Consider the following 12,664-nt stretch of genomic DNA (forward strand, 5'->3'; position numbering starts at 1 on the left):
GATTCAAACGGTCTGTGCTTGGAACCTTTGCTGGGTGTTCAGTTCTTGTTTACGATGCACCACTACAGGTGACTGTAACCCTTGGACCTTCAGATTGACGACTAAACATAGAAATTGCATCGGTATTGAATACAAAATGCACCTTACCGACTAGAGTCCAGGCGAGTAACGCTTCAATCGTTGTGTGGTTGGAACTTTTCTAATGTTCCAGTAGATGTTCCCGATGGACAACTCCATGGTTACTGTAACCCTTGGACCCTCACATTGACGACGAAACACAGGAATTGCATTGGGATTGAATACAACATGCACCTTGCTGACTTTGGTCCAGGGGAATAACGCTTCACACGGTATCTGCTTGTTTCCTTTTCTGGTGGTTCACTACTTGTTCCCGGTGCACCACTACTGTTTCACTGTAACGCTTGTAATTTCACTTTGAAAATAAAACATAGGAATTGCATCGGGACTGAATACACCAGTCACCATGCCGACTACTGTCTAGGTGAGTAAAGCTTGAAACTCTCTGTGCTTGGAAACTTTCCTGGGTGTCCAGTAGTTGTTTACGATGCACCACTGCAGGTTGACAGTAACCCTTGGACCATCAGATTCACGACGAAACACAGAAATAGCCTCGGTATTGAATGCAATAGCCATCATGCCGACTTCTGTCCAGGGCAGCAGCTCTTCACACGGTATCTGCTTGGTACCTTTTCTGGTAGTGTAGTTGTTGTTTCCGATGCACCACTGCAGGATTACTGTAACTCTTGGACATTTACATTGACGCCGAAACACAGAAATTGCATCAGCATTGAATACAATAGGCACCTTGCCGACTTTTGGCGAGGGAAGTGACGCTTCACCCAGTATCTGCTTGATACTTTCTGTAGGAGTCCAGTATCTGTTTCCGATGCACAACTGCAGTTTTCCTGTAACGCTTCGATCTTCACATTGAAGACGATACACAGAAATTGCATGGGGATACAATACAAAATGCAACATGGCGACTTCTGCTCTGGGGATTAACGCTTCAAACTGTGTCTGTTGGGAACATTTTCTGGGAGTCCTGTAGTTGTTTCCGATGCGCCACTGCAGAATGAAATTTTCACTCTACAGCGGAGTGTGTGCTGATATGAAACTTCCTGGCAGAATAAAACTGTGTGCCGGACCCAGACCTTGAACTCGGGACCTTTGCCTTTCGCGGGCAAGTGCTCTACCGAATGAGCTACCAAAGCACGACTCACACCCCGTCCTCACCCCTTTAATTCCGCCAGTACCTCGTCTCCTACCTTCTAAACTTTACAGAAGATCTCCTGCGAACCTTGCAGAAATAGCACTCCTGAAAGAACGGATATTGCGGAGATAAGGCTTAGCCACAACCTGGGGGTTGTTTCTAGAATGAAATTTTCACTCTACAGCGGAGTGTGAGCTGATATGAAACTTCCTGGCAGATTAAAACTGTGTGCCGGACCGAGACTCGAACTCGGGTTCTTTGCCTTTCGCAGGCAAATACTCTACCTACTAAGCTACCCAAGCACGACTCACGCCCTGTTCTCACAGCTGAAATACCGCCTCTAAATCGTCTCCTACCTTCCAAACTTTACAGAAGGTCTCCTGCGAACATTGCAGAACTAGCACTTGCCCGCGAAAGGCAAAGGTCCCGAGTTCGAGTCTCGGTCCGACACACAATTTTAATATACCAGGATGTTTCACCACGGCAGGTTTACTGTAGCCCTTGAACCTTCACATTGACCATCAAACACAGAAATTGCATCGGGATTGAATACAACACGCACCTAGCAAACATCTGTCCATGGGAGTAACACTTTAAACGAAATCTGATTGGAACATTTTCTGGGCGTCCTGTAGTTGTTTCCGATGCACCACTGCAGGTTTACTGTAACCCGTGGTCGTTCACATTGACGACGAAACACTGACATTCCATCGGGATTGAATACAATAGCCATCGTTCCGGCTTTTGTCCAGGGAAGTGACGCATCTCCCACTAGCTGCTTGTTACATTTTCTGGAAGTGAATTGGGATTGAATGCAACAGTCACCATGCAGACTACTGTCCACGCAAGTAACGCTTTAATCGTTCTGTGCTTAGTACTTTTCTGGGAGTCCAGTAGTTGCTTGCGAAGCACCACTTCAGGTTTACTGTAACAGATGGACCTCCACATTTACGACGAAACACAGATATTCCATTGCGATTGAAGACAACACTCACCATGCCGACTTCTGACCAGCGGTGCAACTATTGAAACAGTCTGTGATTATAAACTATCCTGGGAGTCAAGTAGTTGTTTCCGATGCACATCTTCAGGGTTACTGTTACCGTTGGACATTACATTGACGACGAAGCACAGAAACAACATCGGGATTGAATATAACAGGCAGCATGTTGACTACTGTCCAGACGAGTAACGATTCACATGGTCTGTGCGTGGAACCTTTTCTTGGAGCCCAGTAGTTGTTTCCGATGCACCAAAGCAGGTTTACGGTAACCCTTGGACCTTCACATTAACAATCAAACATAGAAATAGCATCGGGATTGAATAAACCATGTTCCAGGTCATCTTCTGTCCAGGGGAGTAACGCTTCAAACCCTACCTGCTTGGAACATTTTCTGGGAGTACTGTACTAGTTTCCAATGCAACACTCCAGGTTTACTGTAACCCTTGTCATTCCCATTGACCATCAAACACAGAAATTGCGTCATGATTGAATACAAAATATACCATGCCTACTTGTGTCCAGGGGAGTAACGCTTCAAACGGTATCTGCTTGGAACATTTTCTGGGAGTCCTGTAGTTGTTTCCGATGCACCACTGCAGATTTACTGTAACCCTTGGACCTTCGCATTGTTCATCGAACACAGAAATTGCATCGGTATTGAATACAACATGCACTATGCCGACTTCTGACCAAAGGAGAATCGATTCAACGGGATCTGCTTGAACATTTTCTGGGAGACCTGTAGTTGTTTCCGATGCAGCAAAGCAGGTTTACAGTAACGCTTGGAGCTTCACATTGACCATCAAACTCAAAAATTACATCGGGATTGATTACAACATCTAACATGTCTACTTCTGTCCAGGGGACTAACGCTTCAAACAGTATCTGCTTGGAACATTTTCTGGGAGTCCTGGAGATGATTCCGATGCACCAACGCAGGTTTACTGTAACGCTTGGAGCTTCACATTGACCAGCAAACACAGAAATTGCATCAGGGTTCAATACAACGGATAACATGTCTACTTCTGTCCAGGGGAGTTACGCTACAATCGGTCTCTGCTTGGAACATTCTCTGGGAGTCCTGTACTTGTTTCCGATCCACCAATGGAGGTTCACTGTAACGCTTGGAGCTTCACATTGACCATCAAACACAGAAATTGCATCGGGATTGATTACAACGTATGACATGTCTACTTCTGTCCAGGGGAGTAACGTGTCAAACGGTATCTGCTTAGAACATTTTCTAGGAGTCCTGTAGTTGTTTCCAATGCACCACGCAGGTTTACTGTAACGCTTGGAGCTTCACATTGACCATCAAACACAGAAATTGGATGGGGATTGATTACAACGTATAACATGTCTACTTCAGTCCAGGGGAGTAACGCTTTAAACGGTATCTGCTTGGAACCTTTTCTGTGAGTCCTGTAGTTGTTTCTGATGCACCAATGCAGATTTACTGTAACCCTTGGACCTTCGCATTGTCCATGAAACACAGAAGTTGCATCGGGATTGATTACAATATATAAACTGTCTACTTCTGTCCAGGGGATTAATTCTTCAAACGGTATCTGCATAGAACGTATTCTGGGAGTCCTGTAGTTGATTCCGGTGCACCACTGCAGGTTTATTGTGATCCTTGGACCTTCGCATTGACACTCAAACACAGAAATTGCATCGGGAATGAATACAACCGGCACCATTACGAAATATGTCCAGGCGAGTAACGCTTCAAACGGTATCTGCTTCGAACATTTTCAGGAATTCCTGTACTTGTTTCCGATGCACCATTGCAGATTTACTATAACCCTTGGACCTTCGCATTGACCATCAAACACAGAAGTTGCATCGGTATTGAATACAACAAGCACTATTACGACATCTGTCCAGGCGACAAACGCTTCAAATGGTATCCGCTTGGATCATTATATGTCCTGCAGTTGTCTCCGATGCACCACAGCAAGTTTACTTTAAACCTTGGACTTCCGCATTGACCATCAAACACAGAAATTGCATCGGGATTGATTACAACGTATGAATTGTCTACTTCTGTCCAGGGGAGTAATGCTTCAAACAATATCTGCTTAGAACATATTCTGGGAGTCCTGTAGTTGTTTCAGATGCACCACTGCAGGTTTACTGTGACCCTTGGACCTTCGCATTGCCCATCAAACACTGAAATCGCATCGGGATTGAATATAACAGGCAGCATGTCGTCTACTGTGCAGACGAGTAACGATTCAAATGGTCTGTGCGTGGAACCGTTTCTTGGAGTCCAGTAATTATTTCCGATGCACTAAAGCAGGTTTGCTGTAGCCCTCGGACCTTCACATTAACCATCAAACATAGAAATAGCATTGGGATTGAACAACGCATGTTCCATGTCTACCTCTGTCCAGGGGAGTAACGCTTCAAATCCTATCTGCTTGGAACATTTTCTGGGAGTACTGTACTAGTTTCCAATGCAACACTCCAGGTTTACAGGAACCCTTGTCCTTCCCAATGACCATCAAACACAGATATTGCGTAATTATTGAATGTCAAATATACCACGCCTACTTCTGTCCAGGGGAGTAACGCTTCAAACGGTATCTGCTTGGAACATTTTCTGGGAGTCCTGTTGTTATTTCCGATGCACCAATGCAGGTTTACTGTCACGCCTGGACCTTTACATTGACCATCTAACTCAGAAATTGCATCGGGATTAAATGCGAGGTGTAACTTGCCCACTTCTATCCAGATAAGTAACGCTCCAAACGGTATTTGCTTGGAAAATTTACTCAGGGTCTGGTAGTTGTTTCCGATGCGCCACTGCAGCTTTACTGTAACCCTTGGACTGTCGCATTCACCATCAAACACAGAGATTGCAGCGGTATTGAATACAACACGCACCATTACGATATCAGTTCAGGAGAGTAACGCTTCAAACGGTATCTGCTTCGAACATTTTCTGGGAGTCCTGTAGTTGTTTCCGATGCACCAATGCAGGTTTACTGTAACGCTTGTAGCTTCACATTGACCATCAAACACAGAAATTGCATAGGGATTGAACAAAACATATTCCATGTCTACTTCTGTCGAGGGGAGTAACGCTTCAAACGCTATCTGCTTGAAACATTTTCTGGCAGTACAGGTTTACTGTAACCGTTGTCCTCCCCATTGACCATCAAACGCAGAAATTGCATCGGTATTGAATACAACAAGCACAATTACGACATCTGTCCTACCGACGATCGCTTCAGACGGTATCTTCCTGGACCATTATATGTCCTGCAGTTGTCTCCGATGCACCACAGCAAGTTTACTGTAACCCTTGCACCTCCGCATTGACCATCAAAAACAGAAATTGCATCGGGATTGATTACAACGTATAAATCGTCTACTTCTGTCCAGGGGAGTAATGCTTCACACGGTATCTGCTTGGAACATTTTCTGGGAGTACTGTACTAGTTTCCAATGCAACACTCCAGGTTTACTGTAACCCTTTTCCTTCCCATTGACCATAAAACACAGAAATTGCGTCATGATTGAAAACAAAATATACCATGCCTACTTCTGTCCAGGGGAGTAACGCTTCAAACGGTATCTGCTTGGGAAATTTTCTGGGAGTCCTGTAGTTGTTTCTGATGCACCAATGCAGGTTTACTGTAACGCTAGGAGCTTCACATTGACCATGAAACACAGAAATTGCATCGGGACTGATTACAACGAATAACATGTCTACTTCTGTCCAGGGGAGTAACGCTTCAAACGGTATCTGCTTGGAACATTTTCAGGGAGTCCTGTAGTTGTTTCCGATGCACCAATGCAGGTTTACTGTACGCTTGGAGCTTCACATTGACCATTAAACACAGAAATATCATCGGGATTGATAACAATGTATAAATTGTCTACTTCTGTGCAGGGGAGTAATGCTTCAATCAATATTTGCTTAGAACATATTCTGGGAGTCCTGTAGCTGTTTCTGATGCACCACCTCAGGTTTACTGTGACCCTTGGACCTTCGCATTGACCATCAAACACAGAGATTGCATCGGGATTGAATAAAACATGTTCCCTGTCTACTTCTGTGCAGGGGAGTAACGCTTCAAAACCTATCTGCTTGGAACATTTTCTGGGAGTACTGTACTAGTTTCCAATGCAACACTTCAGGTTTACTGTAACTCTTTTCCGTCCCATTGACCATCAAACACAGAAACATGATTGAAAACAAAGTATACCATGCCTACTTCTGTCCAGGGGAGAAACGGTTCAAACGGTATCTGCTTGGAACATTTTCTGGGAGTCCCGTAGTTGTTTCCGATGCACCTATGCAGGCTTACTGTAACGCTTCGTGCTTCACATTGACCATAAATCACAGAAATTGCATCGGGATTAAACGCAAGATTTAACATGTCCTCTTCTGTCTAGGGGAGTAACGCTTCAAACGGTATATGCTTGGAACATTTTCTGGGAGACCTGTACTAGTTTCCAATGCAACACTCCAGGTTTACTGTAAACTTTGTCCTTCCCAATGACCATCAAACACAGAAATTGCGTAATGATTGATTACAAAATATACCATGCCTACTTACGTCCAGGGGAGTAACGCATCAAACGGTATCTGCTTAGAACATTTTCTGGTAGTCCTGTACTAGTTTCCGATCCACCAATGCAGGTTTACTGTAACGCTTGGAGTTTTACATTGACCATCAAAGAAAGAAATTGCATCGTAATTGATTACAACGTAACACATGTCTACTTCTGACCAGGGGAGTAACGATTCAAACAGTATCCGCTTGAACATTTTCTGGGAAACCTGTAGTTGTTTCCGATGGACCAATGCAGTTTTACCGTAACGCTTGGAGTTTCACATAGACCATCAAACACAGAAATTGCATCGTGACTGAATAAAACATATTCCATGTCTACTTCTGTCGAGGGGAGTAACGCTTCAAACGCTATCTGCTTGGAACATTTCCTGGCAGTACACGTTTTTTGTAACCGTTGTACTCCCCATTGACCATCAAAGACAGAAATTGCTTCATGATTGAATACAACATATACCATGCTGACTTCTGCCCAGGTCAATAACGCTTCAAACGGTATCTGCTTGGAACATTCTCTGGGAGTCCTTTACTTGTTTCCGATCCACCAATGGAGGTTTACTGTAACGCTTGGAGCTTCACATTGACCATCAAACACAGAAATTGGATGGGGATTGATTACAACGTATAACATGTCTACTTCAGTCCAGGGGAGTAACGCTTTAAACGGTATCTGCTTGGAACCTTTTCTGGGAGTCCTGTAGTTGCTTCTGATGCACCACTGCAGGCTTACTGTGACCCTTGGACCTTCGCATTGACCATCAAACACAGAGATTGCATCGGGATTGAATAAAACATGTTCCCTGTCTACTTCTGTGCAGGGGAGTAACGCTTCATAACCTATCTGCTTGGAACATTTTCTGGGAGTACTGTACTAGTTTCCAATGCAACACTCCAGGTTTACTGTAACTCTTTTCCGTCCCATTGTCCATTAAAACACAGAAACATGATTGAAATCAAAGTATACCATGCCCACTTCTGTCCAGGGGAGAAACGCTTCAAACGGTATCTGCTTGGAACATTTTCTGGGAGTCCCGTAGTTGTTTCCGATGCACCTATGCAGGCTTACTGTAACGCTTCGAGTTTCACATTGACCATAAATCACAGAAATTGCATCGGGATTAAATGCAAGATTTAACATGTCCACTTCTGTCTAGGGGAGTAACGCTTCAAACGGTATATCCTTGGAACATTTTCTGGGAGACCTGTAGTTGTTTCCGATGCAGCATTGCAGGTTTACTGTAACCCTTTTCCGTCCCACTGACCATCAAACACAGAAACATGATTGAAAACAAAATATACCATGGCTACTTCTGTCCAGGGGAGTAACGCTTCAAACGGTATCTGCTTGGAACAGTTTCTGGGAGTCCTGTAGTTGTTTCCGATGCACCAATGCAGGTTTACTGTAAAGCTTGGAGCTTCACATTGACCATTAAACACAGAAATATCATCGGGATTGATAACAATGTATAAATTGTCTACTTCTGTGCAGGGGAGTAATGCTTCAATCAATATCTGCTTAGAACATATTCTGGGAGTCCTGTAGCTGTTTCTGATGCACCACTGCAGGTTTACTGTGACCCTTGGACCTTCGCATTGACCATCAAACACAGAGATTGCATCGGGATTGAATAAAACATGTTCCATGTCTACTTCTGTGCAGGGGAGTAACGCTTCAAAACCTATCTGCTTGGAACATTTTCTGGGAGTACTGTACTAGTTTCCAATGCAACACTCCATGTTTACTGTAACTCTTTTCCGTTCCATTGACCATCAAACACAGAAACATGATTGAAAACAAAGTATACCATGCCTACTTCTGTCCAGGGGAGGAACGCTTCAAACGGTATCTGCTTGGAACATTTTCTGGGAGTCCCGTAGATGTTTCTGATGCACCTATGCATTCTTACTGTAACGCTTCGAGCTTCACATTGACCATAAATCACAGAAATTGCATCGGGATTAAATGCAAGATTTAACATGTCCACCTCTGTCTAGGGGAGTAACGCTTCAAACGGTATATGCTTGGAACATTTTCTGGGAGACCTGTAGTTGTTTCCGATGCAGCATTGCAGGTTTACTGTAACCCTTCCGTCCCATTGACCATCAAACACAGAAACATGATTGAAAACAAAATATACCATGGCTACTTCTGTCCAGGGGAGTAACGCTTCAAAACCTATCTGCTTGGAACATTTTTTGGGAGTACTGTACTAGTTTCCAATGCAACACTCCAGGTTTACTGTAAACTTTGTCCTTCCCAATGACCATCAAACACAGAAATTGCGTAATGATTGATTACTAAATATACCATGCCTACTTACGTCCAGGGGAGTAACGCATCAAACGGTATCTGCTTAGAACATTTTCTGGTAGCCCTGTACTTGTTTCCGATCCACCAATGCAGGTTTACTGTAACGCTTGGAGCTTTACATTGACCATCAAAGAAAGTAATTGCATCGGGATTGATTACAACGTAACACATGTCTACTTCTGACCAGGGGAGTAACGATTCAAACGGTATCCGCTTGAACATTTTCTGGGAAACCTGTAGTTGTTTCCGATGGACCAATGCAGTTTTACCGTAACGCTTGGAGTTTCACATAGACCATCAAACACAGAAATTGCATCGTGACTGAATAAAACATATTCCATGTCTACTTCTGTCGAGGGGAGTAACGCTTCAAACGCTATCTGCTTGGAACATATCCTGGCAGTACACGTTTTTTGTAACCGTTGTACTCCCCATTGACCATCAAAGACAGAAATTGCTTCATGATTGAATACAACATATACCATGCTGACTTCTGCCCAGGTCAATAACGCTTCAAACGGTATCTGCTTGGAACATTCTCTGGGGGTCCTGTACTTGTTTCCGATCCACCAATGGAGGTTTACTGTAACGCTTGGAGCTTCACATTGACCATCAAACACAGAAATTGCATCGGGATTGATTACAACATATGACATGTCTACTTCTGTCCAGGGGAGTAACGCGTCAAACGGTATCTGCTTAGAACATTTTCTAGGAGTCCTGTAGTTGTTTCCAATGCACCAAGCAGGTTTACTGTAACGCTTGGAGCTTCACATTGACCATCAAACACAGAAATTGGATGGGGATTGATTACAACGTATAACATGTCTACTTCAGTCCAGGGGAGTAACGCTTTAAACGGTATCTGCTTGGAACCTTTTCTGGGAGTCCTGTAGTTGTTTCTGATGCACCACTGCAGGCTTACTGTGATCCATGGACCTTCGCATCGACCATCAAACACAGAGATTGCATCGGGATTGAATAAAACATGTTCCATGTCTACTTCTGTGCAGGGGAGTAACGCTTCAAAACCTATCTGCTTGGAACATTTTCTGGGAGTACTGTACTAGTTTCCAATGCAACACTCCAGGTTTTAATGTAACTCTTTTCCGTCCCATTGACCATCAAACACAGAAACATGATTGAAAACAAAGTATACCATGCCTACTTCTGTCCAGGGGAGAAACGCTTCAAACGGTATCTGCTTGGAACATTTTCTGGGAGTCCCGTAGTTGTTTCCGATGCACCTATGCAGGCTTACTGTAACGCTTCGAGTTTCACATTGACCATAAATCACAGAAATTGCATCGGGATTAAATGCAAGATTTAACATGTCCACTTCTGTCTAGGGGAGTAACGCTTCAAACGGTATAAGCTTGGAACATTTTCTGGGAGACCTGTAGTTGTTTCCGATGCAGCATTGGAGGTTTACTGTAACCCTTTTCCGTCCCATTGACCATCAAACACAGAAACATGATTGAAAACAAAATATACCATGGCTACTTCTGTCCAGGGGAGAAACGCTTCAAACGGTGTCTGCTTGGAACATTTTCTGGGAGTCCTGTAGTTGTTTCCGATCCACCAATGCAGGTTTACTGTAACGCCTGGAGCTTCACATTGACCATTATACACAGTAATTGCGTCGGGTTTGATCGCAACGTATAAGATGTCTTCTTCTGTCCAGTAAACATGGACTCTAAAGTGTATACCATAACGGTGATGAGCACTTCATATTTGCTCCTTGGCCCACATCTCTTCTTCCATACTAGTGCTCACAGCTCTTAAGTTGTGCACACTAGAGCTCATGTTCATTGGACATTTTTCCTTGTTTTGATCCACATTACCTCCTTCCTACTTATGGGAAGCAAAGATTTTACAGTGAACGAGACAGTTTTTACAGTAGAAGAGCTGAACAAGTGCTAATAGCTTTTAAAGTATGCGTTTTAGATTCAAACTTTAATGAAACTTTTTTGCTGCTAGTTTCGTGTACTTTCTACTTAAGGCGTTTTCGAATTCTTATTATCCACTCCGTTTAAACTCAACCTTGGCGTGAAAACATTATGGAAGAAATCAGTAACGGACTGAGAAGTACGTTGAAGTGAAAAAAGTCATGGGATACCCCTTAACATAGTGTCGGACCTCCTTCTGTCTGGCGAAGTGCAGTAACACAGTGTGGCAAGGACTCAACATGTCGTTGGAGGTCCCCTGCAGAATACTGAGCCATGCTACCTCTGTGGCCGTCCATAACTGCGAAAGTGTTGTCAGTGCAGGATTTTGTGCACACTTTGTGATCACTTTACACAAACGCCGCTGCTCTCGGTGGTTAAGTGAAGGCTGTCGGCCACTGCGTTTTCCGTGGTGGGAGGTAATGCCTGAAATGTGGTATTCTCGGCACACTCTTGACACTGTGGATCTCGGAATACTGAATTCCCTCACTATTTAGAAGTTGAAAGTCGCATGTGTTTAGTTTAGACCACCATTTCGCGTTCAAAGTCTCTTAATTCCTATGGTGCAGCCACATCCACTCCGGAAACGTTTTCATATGTATCGCCTGAGTACAAATGACAGCGCCGCCAATGCACTGCCCTTTTATATCTTGTGTACACCATACTACTGCCTTCTGTATGTAAGCATATCGCTATCCAATGACTTACCTCACGTCAGTTTAAACGGAAGAGAAACGTATAGCAATTATAATGTTTTCAAACGAATTTACTGCTGAAAGACAACTGTATCATGAGAACTACTAAAATGACGAACTTGTCATTTATAGCTAAAATCAATTAAAACATAGAAGCGTAGCACTCTAAAACAGTATTTATCGTATCAGCACTAGAAAATGTAAGTGAAAGAATTCAGCTGTGTAGAAAGGAAGCTTGTGTCACGTGTCACTCACTGAGAAGTAGTGAGTAGACGATTACCACAGGTGAACTTAGGTTTTTCAAGGATGACGAAAAGAGATAGACACATTCCCGGAACTGGACTCCGGGAGCGAAGAAGACAGTGGGTAATTCTGCAATAGGTGACTAAATACATCAGAAGTGTGCGACGAACTGAAGCTAAAATTTAACTGCGTGGATAAAAACTTAATGTAGGGATATTAGAATACATGTGATGGGGGAGAACCATACAGAAAAATATAAACGGAATGTTCACTAGTGTATAACGTTCCGTTGAAGAGAAGATCGTCACAGATGGAGGCCAGTCTTGGTTGGTGTAGGATAATGTAGGAAATAAGACGCACGCTTTTCAACGTAAGCATTCCGGAATTTGGCTCAAGCGATATGGGTAAATCAAATCACGGTTGGACGGTGCGACGAAGATCAGAACCGCAGTCCTGCCAAGTCCGAGTCCAGCGCTATACCTTTGCGCCAACATCCTCCGTATGAGAGAGGAGCTTTATGCGATAGGGGCTTGTAGACGATCGATATGTTATATAGCAACACGATTAACGAAAGCTATTATTCGTCGTAATTATTATTTAATGATTCTTGTGCAACGAAATACGCTATAAGACAAAAAAAACTATGATG

The sequence above is a fragment of the Schistocerca serialis genome, chromosome 8 (assembly GCF_023864345.2).
Source record: "Schistocerca serialis cubense isolate TAMUIC-IGC-003099 chromosome 8, iqSchSeri2.2, whole genome shotgun sequence".
Taxonomy (NCBI): Eukaryota; Metazoa; Arthropoda; class Insecta; order Orthoptera; family Acrididae; genus Schistocerca; species Schistocerca serialis.